The sequence below is a fragment of the Oncorhynchus mykiss genome, chromosome 9, assembly GCF_013265735.2.
Source record: "Oncorhynchus mykiss isolate Arlee chromosome 9, USDA_OmykA_1.1, whole genome shotgun sequence".
Classification (NCBI taxonomy): Eukaryota; Metazoa; Chordata; class Actinopteri; order Salmoniformes; family Salmonidae; genus Oncorhynchus; species Oncorhynchus mykiss.
In genome coordinates, this window is record NC_048573.1 from 56,914,582 (window position 1) to 56,929,895 (window position 15,314).

Sequence of the window (15,314 nt, forward strand, 5' to 3'; positions counted from 1 at the left end):
CTGGGTAGAAAAAAAAATGGTATTCCGCATGGGTCTGCATCATGTCTAATTCTAAAACATTAACCTTTATTACCAGCAATGAGCATATTGTGGCCCATTGTGTACAGTTCAGTACAGCCGCCGTAGCTGAGGACAGCGAGCGCTAAAATCTCCTTTCACGTAAATAACTGCGGGGTGAAGGCGTGGTGAGCGTGGAAGAAAGCAAGCGTGCGCGAGTAGCCCTACGAGAGAAGGCTACTAATAGTTGACAGCGATACAGTTCACTGACTCTCTCCTCCTTTTGCTGAAAACGTAACAGGGATGCATTGAATGCGTTTCCAATATGCTGGAGGAGACCTATGTTAGATTCAAGAAACCAACTAGCTGAAATAGAAGGAAACGCCCAAAACGAAGGTAAGACTGTCCCATTACAACGTGACAATAAACGATAATGGGGAGAGTATTCTCTGAACTGTGCAGGGAACAAAGTATACCAGGTCATTCACGCATCGGAATGGGATCCCACTCGAGTGATCAATTAATTAACCGGCTTTATCATATCATTGTAGGCTTGGCTATCCTATTGTAATTGTATTATCAATATTGGCATCAGTGTTTTTTCTTTCAACAAAAGAATCATGCCAATTCATATACTTTTATTTAGCTTTTTCTGTAATCGGGGACTCAGGTTCGTCATTTGACTGAAAATAACCACCAATGTACAGTAAGTAGTAACCTAGTCATTGTTCCTACCCCATTGTGAAATACGTGTTCCTGTTAGCATACAACGTTTTAATGGGTCATTAGCCTACTGTATACAATTGGTAAATAATTTTCTTTATGTGAATGGAATAAACTAAAATATGTTTTTGATGATGAGATAAGACACATAATACATTTGCATTCTGCCTGACACACCTTGCTATCCAGTCTAGTCTGCACTAAACAGCAGTGTATAGAAGGGATCGGTTAGGGACCGATATGGACCGGGGTTTGGTCAGTGAGGAAGGATACAGTGCAGAAAGAAGGCTTCCTTACAGAAATTGGATTCGGTACATTAATATTAAGGCAACGATTATGTAGCTTTATTTATCTACATAAAGGATATATTTAGGATTAGGCCTGTTGTAAGTAAATACAGTAAGCGATTTCAATTCATATATAAGCATCAGAAACGAAGTCCAGTTGATTAATTCGCAACATAATTTTACTCTGCAAGTATACTGTCTATCCGTTTTACCGATCTGTTTTTGTTCATGCGGTGTATATCCATGCTGTGTATGCCTACTTAGGCTACATGTGGATAGTAATAAAGAGTTGTGGATTATTTGCATCCTTTATTTTGCATTGTACGTTGTCAGTGACTGCTCTAAGGCAGCTAGCAGGCTCACTCCATAATTTTCATGAGAAACGTGTCACCTGTGTAGTAGCAGCCAAAGCAAACAGCAGCATACAGTATAATGTCATGGTACAGGTGGCAGTGCCAGCTCTGGCCTGATGTTACCGATTGACTACGTAGTGAATTCGTTAAAACTATTTGAAAAAGTAAACTCAATTCTCAAAACTTTTTTTTTTACACTGTACAGATTTTGCAGTGAATAGAACAAAGAAAGAATAGAAAAACCATCACTGATAGTGATGATAGTGTTGTCACTATTTGTCTACAAGTTGTCACTAATTGTCATGTTCTCTGTGAGATTCAGGAAAAGAAAGGCTTTTGACGTAGTTTTAGGCAGCCTGCATGGTAAACAGGAATTTCTAGTTTGATGGCTGTTTTTTTTTAGAAATGGAAGTGGATGAACTTCACTATCCTGAGACTTATCCCGTTGTGATGGCCCCTGCCGTTGTTGGTCAGGATATCCTGTTGAAAACAGTATGGTGACTAATGCAAAGCAGCACCACTGCATTGTTTAAAACCCACGACATAAAGCAATGACTGACCCCTTGAAACAAGCAACAGGGGTCATAACAAACAAGTGTTGTTTAAGTGGGTAACTAAATATACAGTAAACTGAAATAATACATTGTACCTTTAACAGTAAACATACACCATGTAGGCATATACTTCTGCTAGTTTACTGCCTCTACATATTTTCCTCTTGTGAGTGTACCTCAGTACATGAGAGATGGTTTGTGAGGCTGTTTGATGCTGGTGATGAGCAACACACCACATCACTCAGTTGGCAGTTTTCCTTTCAGGAACCTTGACGTCTCCTGAGGATTTACATGAAACACTGTCTAAAGAGAGGATTCTTTTTGGAAAGGCTGGTTATCCTGCATTTATTCATAACCTGGAAGAGTTAAATATTGTTACATTACAAGTCCATAGGTAGGGAAGTATACACATTCTATGAAACTGCATAAGTGTTACATCAGTCTTCATCCTCAAGCATTCATTGGTAATCACACACCTGTTCAACTCCATAACTCTACATACTCCAGATTATCGGCTTTTGCTAGTACCTATTATAACTGATGACAGTAAATGCTAATTTTCAATAAAATTAATAGTGCTACATGTCACGATAATATTGTTTTGACAGCCAATGTTATCTTTTGATGATAGCATCTATAAAAGCTTTGTGATTCGTAGTTCTGTTACCCACATCAAGCGTTGCAACATCATTAATATCCCAATCTCTACTCTGCTCCTCAGTGACTGAGTGCCTCGCTCCTTCCCCAGGGCTCTGCAGAAAGTCACAACAGCTCCAGATAATACAACGTTGCAGTCCCTTTCAGTAGGCATAAATACCCCTCACTACAGCACCTGCTTCTGACACCCTATAGAGAAACAGCTTTTCATTCTAGTCGCATAGCAGCTGTAGTGAAGGGATAGCAACAGTTACGGGTACTACTAATACTCTACTACTAATACTACACTACTACTATTACTCCAACAACCCCAACTAGTACTACAACTACTACTACTACTACTACCACCACTACTACTACCACCACTACTGCTGCTACTAAGTTCTACTTCCGGCGCCGACAGAGATGGCCGCCTCGCTTCGCGTTCCTAGGAAACTATGCAGTTTTTTGTTTTTTTACGTGTTATTTCTTACATTAGTACCCCAGGTCATCTTAGGTTTCATTACATACAGTCGAGAAGAACTACTGAATATAAGATCAGCATCAACTCACCATCAGTACGACCAAGAATATGTTTTTCGCGACGCGGATCCTGTGTTCTGCCTTACAAACAGGACAACGGAGTGGATCCTATGCAGCGACCCAAAAAAACGACTCCGAAAGAGAGGGAAACGAGGCGGTCTTCTGGTCAGACTCCGGAGACGGGCACAGCGCGCACCACTCCCTAGCATTCTTCTTGCCAATGTCCAGTCTCTTGACAACAAGGTTGATGAAATCCGAGCAAGGGTAGCATTCCAGAGGGACATCAGAGACTGTAACGTTCTTTGCTTCACGGAAACGTGGCTTACTGGAGAGACGCTATCCGAAGCGGTGCAGCCAACAGGTTTCTCCACGCATCGCGCAGACAGGAAAAAACATCTTTCTGGTAAAAAGAGGGGCGGGGGCGTATGCCTTATGACTAACGTGACATGGTGCGATGAAAGAAACATACAGGAACTCAAATCCTTCTGTTCACCTGATTTAGAATTCCTCACAATCAAATGTAGACCGCATTATCTACCAAGAGAATTCTCTTCGATTATAATCACAGCCGTATATATCCCCCCCCAAGCAGACACATCGATGGCTCTGAACAAACTTTATTTAACTCTCTGCAAACTGGAAACAATTTATCCGGAGGCTGCATTCATTGTAGCTGGGGATTTTAACAAGGCTAATCTGAAAACAAGACTCCCCAAATTTTATCAGCATATCGATTGCGCAACCAGGGGAGGAAAGACCTTGGACCATTGTTACTCTAACTTCCGCGACGCATATAAGGCCCTGCCCCGCCCCCCTTTCGGAAAAGCTGACCACGACTCCATTTTGTTGATCCCTGCCTACAGACAGAAACTAAAACAAGAGGCTCCCACGCTGAGGTCTGTCCAACGCTGGTCCGACCAAGCTGACTCCACACTCCAAGACTGCTTCCATCACGTGGACTGGGAGATGTTTCGTATTGCGTCAGATAACAACATTGACGAATACGCTGATTCGGTGTGCGAGTTCATTAGAACGTGCGTTGAAGATGTCGTTCCCATAGCAACGATTAAAACATTCCCTAACCAGAAACCGTGGATTGATGGCAGCATTCGTGTGAAACTGAAAGCGCGAACCACTGCTTTTAATCAGGGCAAGGTGTCTGGTAACATGACCGAATACAAACAGTGCAGCTATTCCCTCCGCAAGGCTATCAAACAAGCTAAGCGCCAGTACAGAGACAAAGTAGAATCTCAATTCAACGGCTCAGACACAAGAGGCATGTGGCAGGGTCTACAGTCAATCACGGACTACAGGAAGAAACCCAGCCCAGTCACGGACCAGGATGTCTTGCTCCCAGGCAGACTAAATAACTTTTTTGCCCGCTTTGAGGACAATACAGTGCCACTGACACGGCATGCGGTCTCTCCTTCACTGCAGCCGAGGTGAGTAAGACATTTAAACGTGTTAACCCTCGCAAGGCTGCAGGCCCAGATGGCATCCCCAGCCGCGCCCTCAGAGCATGCGCAGACCAGCTGGCCGGTGTGTTTACGGACATATTCAATCAATCCCTATACCAGTCTGCTGTTCCCACATGCTTCAAGAGGGCCACCATTGTTCCTGTTCCCAAGAAAGCTAAGGTAACTGAGCTAAATGACTACCGCCCCGTAGCACTCACATCCGTCATCATGAAGTGCTTTGAGAGACTAGTCAAGGACCATATCACCTCCACCCTACCTGACACCCTAGACCCACTCCAATTTGCTTACCGCCCAAATAGGTCCACAGACGATGCAATCTCAACCACACTGCACACTGCCCTAACCCATCTGGACAAGAGGAATACCTATGTGAGAATGCTGTTCATCGACTACAGCTCGGCATTCAACACCATAGTACCCTCCAAGCTCGTCATCAAGCTCGAGACCCTGGGTCTCGACCCCGCCCTGTGCAACTGGGTACTGGACTTCCTGACGGGCCGCCCCCAGGTGGTGAGGGTAGGCAACAACATCTCCTCCCCGCTGATCCTCAACACTGGGGCCCCACAAGGTTGCGTTCTGAGCCCTCTCCTGTACTCCCTGTTCACCCACGACTGCGTGGCCACGCACGCCTCCAACTCAATCATCAAGTTTGCGGACGACACAACAGTGGTAGGCTTGATTACCAACAACGATGAGACGGCCTACAGGGAGGAGGTGAGGGCCCTCGGAGTGTGGTGTCAGGAAAACAACCTCACACTCAACGTCAACAAAACTAAGGAGATGATTGTGGACTTCAGGAAACAGCAGAGGGAACACCCCCCTATCCACATCGATGGAACAGTAGTGGAGAGGGTAGCAAGTTTTAAGTTCCTCGGCATACACATCACAGACAAACTGAATTGGTCCACTCACACGGACAGCGTCGTGAAGAAGGCGCAGCAGCGCCTCTTCAACCTCAGGAGGCTGAAGAAATTTGGCTTGTCACCAAAAGCACTCACAAACTTCTACAGATGCACAATCGAGAGCATCCTGGCGGGCTGTATCACCGCCTGGTATGGCAACTGCACCGCCCTCAACCGTAAGGCTCTCCAGAAGGTAGTGAGGTCTGCACAACGCATCACCGGGGGCAAACTACCTGCCCTCCAGGACACCTACACCACCCGATGTCACAGGAAGGCCATAAAGATCATCAAGGACATCAACCACCCGAGCCACTGCCTGTTCACCCCGCTATCATCCAGAAGGCGAGGTCAGTACAGTTGCATCAAAGCTGGGACCGAGAGACTGAAAAACAGCTTCTATCTCAAGGCCATCAGACTGTTAAACAGCCACCACTAACACTGAGTGGCTGCTGCCAACACACTGACACTGACTCAACTCCAGCCACTTTAATAATGGGAATTGATGGGAAATGATGTAAATATATCACTAGCCACTTTAAACAATGCTACCTTATATAAATGTTACTTACCCTACATTATTCATCTCATATGCATACGTATATACTGTACTCTATATCATCGACGGTATCCTTATGTAATACATGTATCACTAGCCACTTTATACTATACTATGCCACTTTGTTTACATACTCATCTCATTTGTACATACTGTACCCGATACCATCTACTGTATCTTGCCTATGCTGCTCTGTACCATCACTCATTCATATATCCTTATGTACATATTCTTTATCCCCTTACACTGTGTACAAGACAGTAGTTTTGGAATTGTTAGTTAGATTACTTGTTATTACTGCATTGTCGGAACTAGAAGCACAAGCATTTCGCTACACTCGCATTAACATCTGCTAACCATGTGTATGTGACAAATAAAATTTGATTTGATTTGATTTACTACTATTACTACCACTACTACCTACTACTAATACTACACTACTACTGTTACTCCAACAATTCCAACTAGTACTACAACTATTACTGCTACTACTATTACTACTACTACTACTTATACTACAACTACTACTACCACTACTACTACTACTACTACTACTACTACTACTACTGCTTATACTACAACTACTACTACCACTACCACTACTACTACTAATACCACTCCCACTCCTACTGCTGCTACTTCTGCTGCTACTACTGTTACTACCACTACTACTACTGCTACTACTACTACTACTACCACTACTACTTATAATACAACTACTCCTACCACCCCTACTACTACTACTACTACAACTGCTACTACTGCTGCTACTACTGCTACTACTACTACTACTACTACTATTACTACTACTACTACTGTTTATACTACAACTACTACTACCACTACTACTACTAATACCAATACTATTACTTCTACTACTACTACCACTCCTACTACTACCGCTTCTACCGCTACTACTACTACTACTACTACTACTACTACTGCTACTACTGCTGCTACTACTGCTACTACCACTACTACTACTACTACTACTACTACTACTGCTACTACTGCTGCTACTACTTTACTTCTACACCTACTAGCCTACTACCTCTACTGCTACCTTAACCACTACTTAGTGCTAATACTTCCACTACTTCTGAAAATACTGCTACTACAGCTGTCATTATTAGACAGCGTAGACAGCATGGCTAGTGTGCAGTGCTGAGTGCTCTTTGATTGCAGTAGTTGCAAAACACCAGTCTCAACGTCAACAGTGAAGAGGCGACTCCGGGATGCTGGCATTCTAGGCAGAGTTGCAAAGCAAAAGCCAAATCTCAGACTGGCCAATAAAAAGAAAATATTAAGATGTGCAAAAGAACACAGACACTAGACAGAGGAACACTGCCTAGAAGGCCAGCATCCCGGAGTCGCCTCTTCACTGTTGACGTTAAGACGGGTGTTTTGCGGGTAGTATTTAATGAAGCTGCCAGTTGAGGACTTGTCTGTTTCTCAAACTAGACACTCTAATGTTGGGCTGGGCTAGACAACCTGGACCCTCTCTTTCTAAAATGATCAGCCGAAATTGTTGCAACCTCTATTACTAGCCTGTTCAACCTCTCTTTCGTATCGTCTGAGATCCCCAAAGATTGGAAAGCTGCCACGGTCATCCCCATCTTCAAAGGGGGAGACACTCTAGACCCAAACTGTTACAGACCGATATCTATTCTACCCTGCCTTTCTAAGGTCTTCGAAAGCCAAGTTAACAAACAGATCACCGACCATTTCGAATCCCACCGTACCTTCTCCGCCATGCAATCTAGTTTCCGAGCTGGTCATGGGTGCACCTCAGCCATGCTCAAGGTCCTAAACGATAACAGAACCGCCATCGATAAAAGACAAATCTGTGCAGCCGTATTCATCGACCTGGCCAAGGCTTTCGACTCTGTCAATCACCACATTCTTATCGGCAGACTCAACAACCTTCGTTTCTCAAACGACTGCCTCGCCTGGTTCACCAACTACTTCTCAGACAGAGTTCAGTGTGTCAAATAGGAGGGCCTGTTGTCAGGACCTCTGGCAGTCTGTATGGGGGTACCACAGGGTTAAATTCTCAGGCCGACTCTTTTCTCTGTATACATCAATGATGTTGCTCTTGCTGCTGGTGATTCTCTGATCCACCTCTACGCAGACGACACCATTCTGTATACTTATGGCCCTTCTTTGGACGCTGTGTTAACTAACCTCCAGACAAGCTTCAATGTCATACAACTCTCCTTCAGTGGCCTCCATCTGCTCTTAAATACAAGTAAAACTAAATGCAACCGATCGCTGCCCACACCTGCCTGCCCGTCCAGCATCACTACTCTGGACGGTTCTGACATAATTTGTGGACAATTACAAATGCCTAGGTGTCTGGTTAGACTGTAAACTCTACTTCCAGACTCACATTAAGAATCTCCAATCCAAAATCAAATCTAGAAATCTAGCTTCCTATTTCGCAACAAAGCATCCTTCACTCATGCTGCCAAACATACCCTCGTAAAACTGACTATCCTACCGATCCTTGACATTGGCGATGTCATTTCTAAAATAGCCAAAACAACACTCTACTCAGCAAATTGGATGCAGTCTATCACAGTGCCATCCGTTTTGTCACCAAAGTCCCATATACTACCCACCACTGCGACCTGTATGCTCTCGTTGGCTGGCCCTCGCTTCATATTCGTCGCCAAACCCATTGGCTCCAGGTCATCTATAAGTCTTTGCTAAGTAAAGTGCCGCCTTATCTCAGCTCACTGGTCACTATAGCAGCACCCACTCGTAGCACATGCTCCCACAGGTATACAGTGGGGCAAAAAAGTATTTAGTCAGCCACCAATTGTGCAAGTTCTCCCACTTAAAAAGATGAGAGAGGCCTGTAATTTTCATCATATGTACACTTCAACTATGACAGACAAAATGAGAAAAAAAAATTCCAGAAAATCACATTGAAGGATTTTTAAAGAGTTTATTTGCAAATTATCGTGGAAAATAAGTATTTGGTCACCTACAAACATGCAAGATTTCTGGCTCTTACAGACCTGTAACTTCTTCTTTAAGAGGTTCCTCTGTCCTCCACTCGTTATCTGTATTAATGGCACATGTTTGAACTTGTTATCAATATAAAAGACACCTGTCCACAACCTCAAACAGTCACACTCCAAACTCCACTATGGCCAAGACCAAAGAGCTGTCAAAGGACACCAGAAACAAAATTGTAGACCTGCACCAGGCTGGGAAGACTGAATCTGCAATAGGTAAGCAGCGTGGTTTGAAGAAATCAACTGTGGGAGCAATTATTAGGAAATGGAAGACATACAAGACCACTGATAATCTCCCTCGATCTGGGGCTCCATGCAAGATCTCACCCCGTGGGGTCAAAATGATCACAAGAACGGTGAGCAAAAATCACAGAACCACACGGGGGGACCTAGTGAATGACCTGCAGAGAGCTGGGACCGAAGTAACAAAGCCTACCATCAGTAACACACTACGCCGCCAGGGACTCAAATCCTGCAGTGCCAGACGTGTCCCCCTGCTTAAGCCAGTACATGTCCAGGCCCGTCTGAAGTTTGCTAGAGAGCATTTGGATGATCCAGAAGAAGATTGGGAGAATGTCATATGGTCAGATGAAACCAAAATATAACTTTTTGGTAAAAACTCAACTCGTCGTGTTTGGAGGACAAAGAATGCTGAGTTGCATCCAAAGAACACCATACCTACTGTGAAGCATGGGGGTGGAAACATCATGCTTTGGGGCTGTTTTTCTGCAAAGGGACCAGGACGACTGATCTGTGTAAAGGAAAGAATGAATGGGGCCATGTATCATGAGATTTTGAGTGAAAACCTCATTCCATCAGCAAGGGCATTGAAGATGAAACGTGGCTGGGTCTTTCAGCATGACAGTGATCCCAAACACACCGCCCGGGCAATGAAGGAGTGGCTTCGTAAGAAGCATTTCAAGGTCCTGGAGTGGCCTAGCCAGTCTCCAGATCTCAACCCCATAGAAAATCTTTGGAGGGAGTTGAAAGTCCGTGTTGCCCAGCAACAGCCCCAAAACATCACTGCTCTAGAGGAGATTTGCATGGAGGAATGGGCCAAAATACCAGCAACAGTGTGTGAAAACCTTGTGAAGACTTGAAGATTTTCTGTGAAGACAGAAAATGTTTGACCTCTGTCATTGCCAACAAAGGGTATATAACAAAGTATTGAGATAAACTTTTGTTATTGACCAAATACTTATTTTCCACCATAATTTGCAAATAAATTCACTAAAAATCATACAATGTGATTTTCTGGATTTTTTTTCTCATTTTGTCTGTCATAGTTGAAGTGTACCTATGATGAAATTACAGGCCTCTCTCATCTTTTTAAGTGGGAGAACTTGCACAATTGGTGGCTGACTAAATACTTTTTTGCCCTACTGTATTTCACTGGTCACCCCCAAAGCCTATTCCTCCTTTGGCCGCCTTTCCTTCCAGTTCTCTACTGACAATGACTGGAACGAACTGCAAAAATCACTGAAGCTGGAGACTCATATCTCCCTCACTAACTTTAAGCATCAGCTGTCAGAGCAGCTCACAGACCACTGCATCTGTACATAGCCCATCTGTAAATAGCCCATCCAACTACCTCATCCCCATATTGTTATTTATATTTTGCTCCTTTGCACCCCAATATCTCTACTTTCACATGCATCTTCTGCACATCTATCACTCCAGTGTTTAATTGCTAAATTGTAATTACTTCGCCACTGTGGCCTATTTATTGCCTTACCTCCATTATCTTACCTCATTTGCACACAATGTATATAGATTTTTCCCCTATTGTGTTATTGACTGTACGTTTGTTTATTCCATGTGTAACTCTGTGTTGTTGTTTGTGTCACACTGCTTTGCTTTATCTTGGCCAGGTCACAGTTGTAAATGAGAACTTGTTCTCAACTGGCCTTCATTCAAATAGCCTTCATTTCACAGAACAAGAATAAACTGACGAGTTTCAGAAGAAAGTGCTATGTTTCTAGCCATTTTGAGCTTGTATGTCACATTCTGACCATAGTTCTTTTGTGTTTTCCTTGTTTTAGTGTTGGTCAGGATGTGAGCTGGATGGGCATTCTATGTTGGATGTCTAGTTTGTCTTTTCTGTGTTTGGCCTGATATGGTTCTCAATCAGAAGCAGGTGTTAGTCGTTGTCTCTGCCAGTCAGCCAGGATCCTCCAGAGCTGCCAGTCAGCCAGGATCCTCCAGAGCTGCCATTCAGCCAAGATCCTCCAGAGCGGCCAGTCCGCTTCTTACGACGATCGTGACACTGTAATCGAACCCACAAATGCTGATGCTCCAGATACTCAACTAGACTAAAGAAGGCCAGTTTTATTGCTTCTTTAATCATCACAACATTTTCAGCTGCGCTAACATAATTGCGAAAGGATTTTCTAATGATCAATTAGCCTTTTAAAATTATTAACTTGGATTAGCTAACACAATGTGCCATTGGAACACAGGAGTGATGGTTGCTGATAATGGGCCTCTGAACTCCTATGTAGATATTCCATTAAAAAAATCAGCAGTTTCCAGCTAGATGAAGGCCATGGTCATTATATTTTACCAATGACTAAATTTGGCCAAAGGAGAAATCAGATATGGTAGAATTCCAAACACCACTCCTATCAACTCACTGCCTCAGGATCCCTGGGGGAACAGGTGTCTCAGCCTCCCCTCAAATACTGCTGCTCTGTGTAGCCTTACCTAGAGGTTAGCTATGGTGCTGGAGGTCATGACCAGTCATCAGCAGAAGTCAAAGATGCAAGTTACAAGTTGATTTTGGGTCATTTCCTTCCCAAGCAACCAACAAGTGGTCTCGTGTCACAACACCGGAGAGGTTTTGTGGTGCCCTAGCTGAAAAGAGTGTTGTGACTGAATGGAAAACTACTTGATTACATTGAGGTCACCCTGGCTTGATAGAATTGGAGCTGGGTATCCTGTTTACAGACACCTGAAATCACAGGAAGACATTGTTTTGGCTGCTTAAGAGTGTTTGGTTTTCTTTTGGAGTGGGAACCCTGATGTTAACTCGTTCAGTTTCTAATGAGTTTTTACTGAACTAAAGTTGTCAAATCCACCCTTGACACATCAAGGCAAATTACCACAAAAACATAGACTAAGTCTTAAACATTGCTTTGCAGTATGACTCCAGGAAATGTCAACCTGATCATAGAAATGTGTATAAAGGAATCAAGAGATCATTTAGCCATGCGTCACAGTACATGTCTAAACCATGTGCAGAGGACAAGTATATAAGTCTAAAGAGCAGACGTGGGCTGGCGTGCGAGACCAGGTTTCATCAATAATGCATGAAGCCAGGAAACCGAGATAAGAGGAGGTGCAGCCAGGCCATGATGACAAAACCAGCCGTTTCTTGTGATTTACTGCCGTCACACCTGGTATGTACTTCTAAAACAGGTCTAAATCAAAATGTACAAGCAACCGGAAAAATATGAATGGATTGTTTTTGACCGGAAGACACACCTCTTCCGGTCAAAAACAATCCATACCTTTTTTGGGGGGTTGCTTGACCATTTTTATTTAGACCTTTCTTGGAAGTACATGCTGGGTGTGACGGCAGTAAATGAGGATAGTTGCAGGCAGGGCAGGCATATTTGGTGTGTAAAGAACTTATTTTAACATTATAACGCTTGCAGAGCTGTCTAATGGGAAGATGAATGGAAGCTTTCTGGGCAGAGAGGAGATCTCGTCATATTCATCGTCACTTTTGCTCAGATACTGGTTCATGCAACAATATGCCTGAATACTTAGCCTGTCATTAAACCTCATCATCATTGTCACGTAGTCTATAATCATTACAAACTGCCATGTGAAAGTGCCATTGTTGATAACGTTATGTGAAGCAAGACATTTATGATGACATATATGCAAGTCAAGCATTATAAGAGGGTAATGTTTAGACCCACTTAACACAGTTGATATTAGTGCAGAGGGCCAGCGCCAATCCGTAACAGGCCATCCATGACAAGCTCTCCATATCACCCAGGCCCCTAGGCCCTATTCCTTATAGTCCCATGCCCATTGCCTGTGGCCCACTTCTCAGACAGCAGTCAGGCTCCAAAAACACACAGAAAGCCTTTACACTTCTTTCATCATGTCCCGCTACATCTCTGCCACGTGGGATTAATTGCATGTCTGAAGGCAAGTGGTGTTTTCTTGAGAGCTGTTGAATGTAATGCGTTTGGTTGACTAAGCAGTGTCAGTGGTCTTGGATAAACACAACACTGGAAAACTGGAATCAGTATTCCAGTCAATAAATCAATATCATTATCATCTCATGCATTAGCATAAATGGACTTTATATGGTTATACGTGCAAATATTATTGCTACAGTATGTACAGGCTGAATCTCAACGGGACTTGATATGAGGATGGGTTGGCTATAAATATCCTAAAAGAAAAGTGAAATAGAATTTAGAAGTGACATAGAAGTTAGCGTTTAGCTCCTAGATCTGTGCATCTGGAAAAGCTTGTGGAAAGCTCTGTCCAGAGTGATAAAAATAGATCATGTTGAGAGGATTTGACATTTCCCACTGACCAAATGTTAAATGTGGGAAAACCAATCACAAAACGCTCATTCAATTAAATTGGCTGATACTCTAAGTACACATTGGAAATGAATCCTCACATGTTCATGCACATGAGGGCCTTAAGTAAAAAACATTTTCTTGACATTTTTTGCCCCACATAGAATTTTTTATTTTTTTATTTACCTTTATTTAACCAGGCAAGTCAGTTAAGAACAAATTCTTATTTTCAATGACGGCCTGGGAACAGTGGGTTAACTGCCTGTTCAGGGGCAGAACGACAGATTTGTACCTTGTCAGCTCGGGGGTTTGAACTCAAAACCTTCCGGTTACTAGTCCAACGCTCTAACCACTAGGCTACCCTGCCGCCCCAGAATACTCACTGTAGTGACAAATCACCATGACCCATCTAATTCTGAAAATGTAATAGCTACCTACAACTGTCCGGCTCCTGGCAGCTGGTTCTGCAATCTGCACACATTAAAGCATGATGGCATTGTCATCACAAATACACTAGACATCCTGCTGCTATAATACTGGCATAACAATGTCAGTGCATTGTGACAAATACTGTAGGTCTCTGTGAGAGACATGCAGTCATGCAAAATTAATTGGATCCATTGAATGTGCATATTTAACATTATATCATATTTTTTTAATTGATCACATTGTCAGTGTTACAGGGCCTTTAAATCAGACCCCTTAATTGAATGATTGTTAATTAACATAATTAACAGAGGGTGATTTGTTAATTATGACTTTCCTATCCGAACTGCTTCAACTCCCAGCCTTTTGTCCAAAGCCAAATAGAGACATTCAATCTCCATCTCTACCATCTCAATTTAAATTAGTTGGTTTAGCTTTTTAGGCTCTTTGAGATTATTTTATGTAATGAAAAGCGCTATACAAAATGTATTATTAGATTTGTCTGAGACAGAGGCGGTATTACTGTCTGGTATCCAACACCTCGGTTTCCTCATGCTCTATGTTTCCTAGAGCATAAATGATTTGGCTACAATAGGAGTCACCTGCACCACGTCTCCTGGCTGACCCATTTTCCCTCAGGCTTAGCAGAAGCAGTGCTCTGAAAGAAAAGTCTGTAGTCTAGCATCTGACCCAGACGTGCCTTAGCTCAATGGGTTAGCAGCACATATCAATGATATTGTTACGCAAACCAACCCAGCCAGACTTGGGTTTGGTAGGTATCAGGCGTTGCCATGCAGGGACAGCCAAGCCAAAGCCCGGCTGGGTGTTAGCTAGCGTGCAGTATGGACAAGCTGTTGGTCAGAGGTGCTCGCTTTGTGCTGGTTGTCAGTGTGTGGATCTTGAGGAAGAAGGGCTACATGCTAGGGATGATGAGCTCTGGACAGGGATGTGTTCAGACGTGTGTCCTCCCAGGGGAACTCTACCAGGTACAGCAGCACTTTATAGATCAGTAGGACTTCATCTGTCATTTACAGTATAGGGCTGTTAGAGGACAGGGCTGGTGGAGGTGTGTGTCTTTGCCTGCTTTAGTGTTACCTGTAACTACTATATGTGATATTGAGAATGTTTTGTGAGCCATTGCAGGTTGTATATTTTATATTTTAGCACTTCATGCCATAATTTGGTGGACACAGATTAGAGTCAGGTGTGGTGTTGATTGTTTTTGGAGTATGTGTATGTATTTTACGTTTTTCAGTGCTACAAAAGGCTTTTGGGGGAAGAGTAGGGTA

At 43.3% G+C, this 15,314-nt stretch overlaps 1 protein-coding gene across 4 annotated transcripts in view; it reads left to right on the forward strand.

Annotated features, from left to right (window-relative positions):
• The window catches only part of LOC110532445 (FERM domain-containing protein 4B), a 32,418-nt gene continuing 17,104 nt past the window's right edge, over window positions 1-15,314 (forward strand). The window contains exon 1 of one of the 4 annotated variants that reach the window (XM_021616354.2): window positions 1-393. The gene's annotated coding sequence lies outside the window, so the exon portion shown is untranslated. Of the gene's footprint in view, window positions 394-483; window positions 704-15,314 lie in introns of those variants that run through there. The other 3 variants (XM_021616352.2, XM_021616353.2, XM_036988436.1) reach the window with 3 other exon arrangements.